Source organism: Egretta garzetta, unplaced genomic scaffold, assembly GCF_000687185.1.
Source record: "Egretta garzetta isolate BGI_Z169 unplaced genomic scaffold, ASM68718v1 scaffold108, whole genome shotgun sequence".
In the NCBI taxonomy this organism is placed as follows: Eukaryota; Metazoa; Chordata; class Aves; order Pelecaniformes; family Ardeidae; genus Egretta; species Egretta garzetta.
Genome location: NW_009260614.1, coordinates 2,701,019 through 2,710,060, shown reverse-complemented (window position 1 = coordinate 2,710,060; position 9,042 = coordinate 2,701,019). Strand labels below are relative to the sequence as shown.

At 43.4% G+C, this 9,042-nt stretch overlaps 1 protein-coding gene across 1 annotated transcript in view; it reads left to right on the top strand.

Annotated features, from left to right (window-relative positions):
- Nucleotides 1–9,042, top strand: part of AUTS2 (activator of transcription and developmental regulator AUTS2) — a 582,970-nt gene that overhangs the window by 381,524 nt on the left and 192,404 nt on the right.

Sequence of the window (9,042 nt, the reverse complement as noted above, 5' to 3'; positions counted from 1 at the left end):
ATTGTTGTTGTTGTTGTTATTATTATTATTATTATTATTTTTAAGTTTCCATTTCAACCTTTCCTCACATGTGCCTTGGCACTGAACTGGAAAGAGAAATTAAACAGCAGCAAAAGAGCTATCAGTTAAAAGAAAATAAAAAAGGGAATGTGCATCCCTTGGTCCAAGTTCACCATGTGCTGGAAGGTGCTTGGTCTGCTTTTCTGTTGACTCCCTTCAGCTGTTCTGATATACCAAAGGGAACTGCAAAACAGCGGCAGGAGAATCCTGTTTGGCATCCACTGAAATCAATTTTTCTGAAAAATGTGACCTTGTTCTCTCAGGTAGAGCACCCCAATCTCGGTTAGGGAAGATACTGGAAAATCTCTGTATGCTCAGGATACAGAAGGATAGAATGCATTTCCCTGTAGCACTGGGTTGTTTTTGCTTAGTGTACAGCACAAACAGAGCTGTATTTTGACAGATAGGCTGAATATTGTTGAAGAATCAGTTCCAGTTTTGCTCAATTGCAAGTGAAAAGAGCCAAGCCAAAACCAAGCTGCCCTTCACAATTTTTATTCTGATAAGCAATGAAAAAATCAGTTGGAGAGAGGAAGGCCCCTTTATCCTCCTATTTGAGTCGTCACTGTCATCGTCATAAATAATAGCTTCATGCTGAGGCCTCCAAACTTATTTTGTATTTACTCTTACCTGCAGGAATTTCTCTGGAGAGGCTGATTTGGGGGTGTGGGACTCCCCATCTCCCCTAAGCCATAGCACAAAACAGCCTAACACAGCTTGTGTACACGGTTCATTTTGGGCTGTGACTTCCCAGTGGGGTATTGTAGAATTAGCTCTAACCTCGCTAGACGAGCGGTGCGTAGGATCATGTGTGACTTCTTGCGACCCTTGTAGCTTTTAGAATGATTTTAACTCATTTATGACATTGAGCAACTATTCGCGGCACTTTAACAAATGAAGTTACAGTCCCGAAAGAATTAGTTTCCTGCTCTTGAGTGGTACAGTAATTTATTAGTCCAAGAATTCTAGTAATTTAGTACTCTAAGTAATTCAAGCCTAATTAATAGGATAGTTTTCTTGTAGTAGTAATGTCATCTGTACCTATATATAGAAAAGCTATCATGTTAAGTAGGTTCATATTATTTTAAAATAGACAGGTAGATATGCACGTGTTTCTGTTGATTTAGGTCCTCAGTGTGGGCCCCATTGGCCCAAATTACTGCTTTGCTCTTGCTGTTTTACCCTCTCTCAGACATGTGCACACGTGCTTTTAACCAAGACAAAGAAAATTCAGTTGTGTCTAACAAGGAGAGTGGAATAAGATGTAAGTTTATTGAATAAGGGGGAAGAATCACATTAACCCCATAAAATAGGCAAGGTACACACTTGGAAGACCTTCTTTAAAGCTATTGTGGAAAAATATCTGTTCTTGTCAAAAGCTGTCCTGCATTGCTAGTGAAAAGGTATTAGGTGCAGGTGTCAAACATGCCTAATGAGGCATGAGGAGTCGACAGCAAAATAACAGAGATTATAGGTACAGAGGCTTGTGAATGAAGTGTGAATAGCAGCCTGGATGTCTGACTGACACAGAAAAGAGGAGAAGACAGGCAAGAAGAAAGAAGATCCATCACTCACTTAAGGAGAATGGACATTTTGAATCACTTGATTGATATCTTCCCATCCAGTAATCCTACAACTTTTAAGATCTACATTTAAAAATAACCTAAATTGTTCCTCCAAGAAATCATCAGTTTATTATAGGTCTTCAGGGTATTTTGCCTAACTCGGAGAGCAGAGGAGAAACATAATAAATGGCTCTGCGTGTGCGTATTAGCACACAGAAAGTTGAGGCACACTGATCTGCTTTGTCAAATTAACAGCCCGTTTATGAAGTTAAAAAAGATTCAAGTAGCAGTATTTAAAACCAAAACTCTTACTCATTCCATTCATCATCTAGAAGTAATTTATAGTTAAATTGTATCTAACAGCATCTCTGTTTCATCTGGAGGCAAATACGAAGGCCAATTGTTAAGGGAACGTTCTGGGGAAAGTTGATGTTCCTGATTTTTTTTATTGCCTAGGCCTCTTCTCCATCTGTTGCTTTCTTCTGTCGGATGGAGTCAAAAAGTCTCTTTATGTCTAAACCATAAATCTAAAATGCTTAAGATGTGAGTAATTTCATAGATGAAATTCCAAATGTTATTGGTGTTATGAAAATGTCTGGACAGCTAATGTCAGAGTTAAAACCTTATCCCTGATCTCTTTCCATCGGAACATAAAACTCCATGATAATAAGCTGTTGTGCCTTTCTTTGGTCTCCATCTAAATGAAACAGGAGGGTAATATTTAAAGTTTGAGACAGAATACCTTGCCTCTTGGCTAAGAAAAATAATTATCCTGCTCAGATAATTCATGCTATTGGCACATTCAGAAACAGCCTGGGGGCTCAGTCTTGCTTCCTTTGAACTCGGTGGGAGTTTGGGGATTGCCTTGAATGGGAGGAGGCCCTCGGTCTCTGGCTAGATCTTGTGCCATCCAGGTCTTTTTTGGTCTGTGTACCACTCTGAGGATCCATGGCCACTTGGCCATGGATCCATGGCCTTAGGGACAAGGGCTGTTGAGCTTTCTTTGCTGGGTAAAATGAGCAGAATCTAAACCTTAATGGATTGACGTGGGATGAGGGGGGAAAGGCAGAGAAACCGATTTGTCCTTAACTAAGCAAAACAAAAGGATTGCTGTGACCACTGCTGAAGTCAGGTAGCTTTTGGGTGGCTGTGCCAGGCTGCTGGGAGGGAGCCACAGCGCTTTATTGTGGCAGTTATGGTGAGGGCAGGTCGGATCCCAGCCCGGTGCCGGCACTGCTCCCAGGACGGTGGGGTATCCGTGCCCATCCTGGTCCTGCACTCGGATGTGGCCGGGAGTAATTGCCTTATTGAACATGGCAGCAGATGGCTTCCCCGCCCCCTGCCTTTTCCCTTCAGGTTTTCAATACATGAATAACAGAAGTTATTTAAAAACAACAACAATAACAATAACAACACCCCACCCCACCACCCCCCCAACCCGCACCTCCAGGGAATTGTTTCCCCCCAGGATAGGTAGATGTATAAATGAAGTAATAGGTAGCCCGCCTCCGTTTTGGGGGGGTGGGGGGAGTGTTGACTGCTGTTTGCTTATACCCCAGCGGTGTTAACAAGCGGTAGATTGTTAGTGACAATCACACACTCTCTGGCACTTAAAGCAGAAGGCTTGATTTAATCGCAGAGCTGTCATTTATTATTCTGTTGTGCTATTCCACAGGGGGAAATGACTGATCAAGCGCCTGCTCCCCAGAGCAGAGGGCTCTTTTTTTTTTTTTTTTTTTTTTTTTTTTTTTTTGTCTAAATCCTCAATACAAATTGCAGTATTTCTGGACTCCCAGCGGGACCCATTAGTGCCTGTGGGGCATTAAAGATCATTAATAGTGCTGTCAGATGGGGAGAGAGAAAGGGGGGGAGTGAAAGACAGAGGAAGCCAGCAAGCCAGCCAGTTGCCTAGCTTTCTCAGAAATCGGAAATTAATACATCTGCTTCATTAATACTGGCCTGTGTTTGATGTTTGTTAGCTGGCAACTCTAATGATGTAGGTTAGCACCAGTCGGGTGCTCGCATGAATTGGATTCTTTCAATTACCTAAAGTTCCTTTTCCCCATCCTCCACCCCCCTCTTTCTCTGCCCAAAAAGTCAGCCCTTAATTAGCAACTCTAAAAGAAGAGGAAGAAGCAGGAAAAAAGGCTGGGGTTTTTCCTTCCCCTCCCCAAGTGTGACAGCCACGATTTGCAACCTTGCCTGTATCCCATTAACTGTAGCTCTCTTCCAAGCATTTAACTGTATGGTAATCGAGAAGAAATGTTTTAATCACTGTGAACAACATGTTAATCAGTGCTGTGACTGAACACTAGGTATTAATTGGGTTAGGGTAAAGTGCTAATGTTTGCATCCAAGAATGCTGCTATCAAGTGCAAAGACTACACAGACTCGGTGCTTTTGGCAGCTATTAAACCCAAGGCAGCTTTGCCTGGCAGGGTTTCAGGGAGTAAGGAATGGGTTCAGCCCAACCAGAGCATGGATGGAACTGCCGTGTGTCCCCAGCCTTCATCTCTCCTTCTCTTAACCGGCTGTTGTGTCTGGCAAAGTTTATCCAAGAATTCTCTCATTCTTCTCTTCTTCTGACAGACTCAGTAGCCCCCTGTCTTTGCTTTGATGCGTCCTAGCACACGGGCTCAGGTCCTTCTTGCATGGTTTGTGGATCTTGCCAAGAACATGCAAGAACAGTCTTCTCTAGATGTGCTCCATGCATTAATCTTTCCTCCCTGATGCCTGTGCATCACGTACCATCCATTGCTTCAGGCATTTCAGAATGGAGGTCTGTGGTCTATATCCAGCCTGCAGAATGGTACTGAGGTTGTCTAGTGAGAGTCAGTGTTGCTCACCTAACCCACAGCATCTGTTCTGCTCAGAAAATCTTGCTAGGAGCTCCAGCCTGCGCCAGGTCAGAGGAGAGCTGAGTTGGCTATCAGAAGCTTCTGAGGTGCTGCTGCTGCTGCTTTCTGGAGAGCTGCCCAGAAGGGCAGAAGGCACGACCTGAGGTTTTGGGGAAGATCGTAGCAGATAGCAGCCTTGTCCTGCTGTAGCACTGCTTCTGCCTGATGTCTAGATTATGCCTCAAGATTGTCACTCCCTTATCCCCGCTCCTGGAGGATATTAGCTGGTAACTGCACTCTCCCAGACCGGAGAAGCTGTTACATTCAAGGAGTTTCTGCTGAAAGCATTTGCAAAGCAAGAGAGGTGCTCTTCCACCTGCAAGCTGTCATGCAGGCAATGTGGTCAGCAGCAGGCTGAAGTTGGGTCTGATGGGACCATGGCAGTCTAGAGACAGCAGTAAAAATTTGAGTGAATTTCAGAGGCAAGATAGATTGCCTCGGGAGTGGGTTTTGTTTTGTTTGTTCCCCTCGGTGTAGCTTCCAAGTGCAGATGCAACGGCTCAATGTGAAAAATCAGTTGTTTTCCATGAAGCATCCACCACTGGAAGAAGTCGTTCTATAAAATGGTCCAGCAGTAGCCATTTATACCAGTGACTGATTTATGCTGTTTAAGAAAGACACCTCTCTTGTTACTCAGTTAGCCATGAACCACTTGAAATGGGGATACTGAGGGGTATCATCATGTATAAAAAGAAAAGACAGATTGGTTTGGGTTTGGCAATAGCCTTTTCTTTAGAGCTTAAGATAGGCTACAGGAGATTAGACTCAAATCCAGAAAAGAATGTAGATTTTCCTCATGTCCATAACACCTTTCCTTGTTGCAGCTGGTCCAGGTAAATCTTTAAGAGCAAACCCCAACCAAATAGATGATCGGTGAAGAGAGTAGGAGCTAGTTTCTGGCAGGGATCATCGTTAGGTGACTGCACTAGTCTAAGTTTCAAAACTTTGAAGGTTCAGCTTCATTTGTGTCACTTTGTACAGGTGTGTTGGGTCTTTAAAGGCCCTTGAGCAAAAAGTGCCATTGAACAGGAGGCACTGGACTGAGATTCATAGCCTTGGTTGGACTCCCAGCTCTGCCCCAGCACCTGTGTGATGCAGATAAATCAAGGCTAGGCCCTCAGAGGTATTTAGGTGCTAATGCCCATAGAAATGAAATGGAGTTAAAGGGCAAAACTCCCACAAGGATGAGTCTCTCCTTTTACTATTTCTAAAATGAGAATGCTTCTCTCTCTTTCTCTCTCTTTTTCTCTTGTCTTGGCCTTTTAAACTCCAAGGGTGTGCCTGTGTGACACATCGCATCCTGCCGAGAAGCAGGGTGTAACAACGGTGGCATGCTGCTCAGCGTGCATGTCTTGTGCCTTTGAACATCAGCACGTGGCAGCGTGCTGATGTACCCTGCGGTCTGTAGCCTGTCTCACCGGAGTGCTGCAGCTCTGCTGTCTCGACCTCGCTCTGCTGAGCTGGGGCAGAAGCAATGCTTCTGGTCTCTTCCGCGGTGAGGGACCTGCCCCTGGTTGATACTGGTGTAACTGAAAGCAGACCCATTTAATTTCAGGTGTTACCCAGTTTAAAACTCATTGTCATCTACTCTAACATGCTCAGTGTTGCCTTGTGATGCTAAAACTGTGCTGTGAAGGCTCATGTTGCTTCCTCACAGCTCTGATCTGCATGTTTTAGCAGGAGTTTTCTCTTACATGTGCCACATTTTTTTCTTGTATCATCATATGGTGTGAACAACCTCCTCTCTCTAGTGAGTTCATGGGAAAAGTCACAAATTCAACTGCTGTGTTGCATTGTTAAAACACAAGGTTATGTCAGATGTGGGTTATTCCAGTGCTGATACTCTTTCTGCCAGGTCCAGAAAAACTAAGACAGTGGTTCCGTGGAAGGTAAATCTTGGTTTAGGGACTTGATTTTGGATTTTAAAAAAATCCATGATCATGTGACACAAAGTGCTGATGTACTAGAAACCCTGCTGACTCAAATGCAGTCAAAAATTTAAAAGGGATAACTTTGTCCTGGAGGACTGCGTGCTGGGTCAAGTATTGTCATCCTGATTTCACCATGGATCAGGCATCGCCTGTCCCCCAACAGCCAAGATGGGAACATAAGGATTTCTTGCCAGTTTGTTCCTGCCCAATTCAAATAAAATATGTATTGCCAGAAAATACGGCAGAGTGGTCATCCTGTAGTAATGAATATGAAACTATGGCCTGATGCGTCCAGCATTTAAAAACATTCTTCATAGCATGATACCAGTGCGCATTTTTTTCATAGATACGAAATTATGTCACTGAAGTACGCTGACACTCTCATCCTTCTGTTACAAGTATAGGAGCTGAGATATGCTGATACTTCCCTGGTGTCCTATGATAAGCAGGGGCAAAGCAGAGTTTAAAATCTGCAGAGCCATTCTGTGCTCTGCCAATGAAGTAGTTATGCTTTCTCCTCTGGTTTAGAGCTGCACACTTTTCCCCCCAAATCTACCGTATTGCAGACTCCCAATTGCAATATGGAGTGTCTGAGTGTCTGAAACAAAGTTGATGGTTTTTCTGGGAATACTTCTTAGAGGTAGCAAAAGCTCCGCTTGGTGACTAATGGAAAGAGAGGGAGAAATACCTCTACGTGCCTTGAAAAGAATCACCTAAACTAAGAGAAATGCCTTTCCAGAGAGGACAGTAGGACTGTAAGGGCCTGTCTTGCTGGGGAGGCTGGCCAGCACTCAGCGATGCTTGTTGTGAGTTGATTTAGTAGGTTCAAGTCGGACTTTATTGCAGTGTCTGTGCCTTTTCCCTTCCCACCGGTAGGAAAACGTTCATTGCTTTTGCTGTGAACGCAAGCCCAGTCTGGCGCCACTGGTTTCATGTTCATAGCTGTGTGACTTAATATCCACTGCATAACTGAACTACTGAGTAGGTTAAGATCCTTGTAAGTGAGACTTTTATTATATGCAATGTTGCTCCACCATAGGCTGTAATTGGATTTTTTTTTTTATTGATTATGTGGTTAACTTTCCTTTTTGCAGCAATAAATCTCAGACAGCATTTAACTTTATAAAGTGAGGAGGAGAGGAAAGTCTCAGGTGAGGATTGACCCTTCCTGCATTCCCCCACCTCCTCCTCTTTTTCTTTTTTTTTTTTTTCCCTTCTGTTTTTTTCCTGGTTTCATACTGTCTTTCCTTACCACTTTGGTCAGGTGAACTAGCGGTGAGGCTGTGGCATCCCTGCCAGCTGAGCGCGGCAGGAATCTCCCAGGCACGCTTGACAATGCAAGCCCCATTCAGAGAGGTTTCAGAATTTGGCTTTCGCTGGTGCCAGCAATTACGAAAGAGGCACACTCAGCTTTAAGCACTCAAGTGCTGATGGACAAAGTGCTGGTTTAACAGATCTGCCTAATGGGCAGCAGGTGAATAAATACACGATTAGAGAGTGCTTCACAATAACAGCCTTATTATCACATATTATGTAGAGTTTGAACTCCTTGAGGGTTTTTTTTTTCTTTTTTTCAACTGGTGATCTCAATTGTATTTAAAAATGCGTATATGATTCCAAAGATTTCAACTGATATAAAAATCAGGGTATGAAAACACGCGGTTAGTCTTTCCAGGTCACCTGAGGTTACTAACAGGCAGATTTTGCGTGGTACTATGTAACAGCCATTCTCATTGACTTCAGCAAATACTAGCAAAATTCAGGCTTTCAGTGCTGATTGTGAGTTTTGTATGAACTAGGGGGGGCACTTTTGTTGCAAGATGTACAGATAACTTCTTTCTTTATTTTTCTAATTGAGTACAAGGAATGCCTGTGAGCAATCAGAGAACAGATTATATTCCCTTTACCAGTGATGCCCTGACAAGAGGAAGCTGTGTTTAGCAGAACAAAGGGGTATATAGATCACGCGGAGTAAAAAGGTCAGTAGTCTCTATCCCTAATGCTGCATTTATAACACATTTAGCTATTAATAGCCCTCCTTTGTTGGCCTCATTAGGAGGTAAAGGATACATTTATGGATGGTGCTGATAGCACAGGTAATGAGGGTCCATTCCAATGATGACGTTTTGAATCCAGGTCTGATCTGGAGATGAATCACTTGAAAGGGAAGCTGGAAATGGTGGGATCATTTGGTGCCCTTAATATTATCTGTAGAAACCTCTAATGAACAACTCAGTGCCCTTCAGAGTCATGGCCTTATTTTACAGCTGGGGAGGGTATCTTTCTTTATTCTTTGGCAACACTTTAATATCAGTCACACCAATATAGTCTTAGGAGCTAGAAATGAATTGGATAGTCTCTGTTTTCAGTCTCCAACTTGAAACACATTGGCTTCATTTTCAGAGGGAATGAATGCTTCTAGCCCCAGTGAAAAAGGAAATTAGAGCTGTAGGTCATGAACACCAGCTGTGCAAACTCAGTTCAGGGTGTTACAAGCCTGCCTGACACTGTCCACTGAAGTCAGCTTGTGTCAGAACCAAGAGTTTTACCTTAGGAATGAAGGGTACACCACTTTTTGATTCCCTTTGC